Source organism: Sinocyclocheilus anshuiensis, unplaced genomic scaffold (assembly GCF_001515605.1).
Source record: "Sinocyclocheilus anshuiensis isolate Anshui unplaced genomic scaffold, SAMN03320099.WGS_v1.1 scaffold870, whole genome shotgun sequence".
Lineage (NCBI taxonomy): Eukaryota > Metazoa > Chordata > Actinopteri > Cypriniformes > Cyprinidae > Sinocyclocheilus > Sinocyclocheilus anshuiensis.
Window position 1 is genome coordinate 155,934 of NW_015540842.1, and position 692 is coordinate 156,625.

At 47.8% G+C, this 692-nt stretch overlaps 1 non-coding gene across 1 annotated transcript; it reads right to left on the reverse strand.

Annotated features, from left to right (window-relative positions):
• Nucleotides 1-315: 315 nt before the first annotated feature.
• On the reverse strand, nt 316-387 carry trnae-cuc (transfer RNA glutamic acid (anticodon CUC)). Its single transcript has one exon. It is a non-coding gene; the product is annotated as a tRNA-Glu (tRNA).
• Nucleotides 388-692: the final 305 nt, after the last annotated feature.

Sequence of the window (692 nt, forward strand, 5' to 3'; positions counted from 1 at the left end):
AGTGAAAGTGACGTGACATGTGGCCAAGTATGGTGATCCCATCCAAAGTGCACACACACAGCAGTGAACACACACACCGTGACACACACCAGGAGCAGTGGGCAGCCATTTTTTTTGCTGCGGCACCCAGGGAGCAATTGGGGGTTCGGTGCCTTGCTCAAGGGAACCTCAGTCGTGGTATTGAAGGTGGGAGAGAGCACTGTACATTCACTCCCCCCACCTACAATCCCTGCCGGTACGAGACTCGAAACCGCAATCTTTGGGTTACGAGTCCGACTCTCTAACCATTATGCCACGACTTCCCCAAACAACACCTTCCCTGACCGGGAATCGAACCCGGGCCGCGGCAGTGAGAGCGCCGAATCCTAACCACTAGACCACCAGGGATATATATTTTAAGTGAATAAAACGTGAAAGAATCTTGAGCTTGTGTTAAACAGACCTTATTCCATGCATTTAACCAACAACCCCTTGACTATGGGAGAATGTGAACCTTGTTTCAGGTTTTGGCCTACAAAAACACCTCGTCCCTGCAGCGCTCCATAGGGGTTAGTCAGATAAAGTGGGTAGTTTTAGCCATGTGATCTTACCTTGGCGGCTTCAGTGTAGAAAACAACATATGCATTAAAAATACTTCCTTCATAAGATTAAACATTACCATTGTTTTTGTAAAGTGTACTGCACAAGGTCTG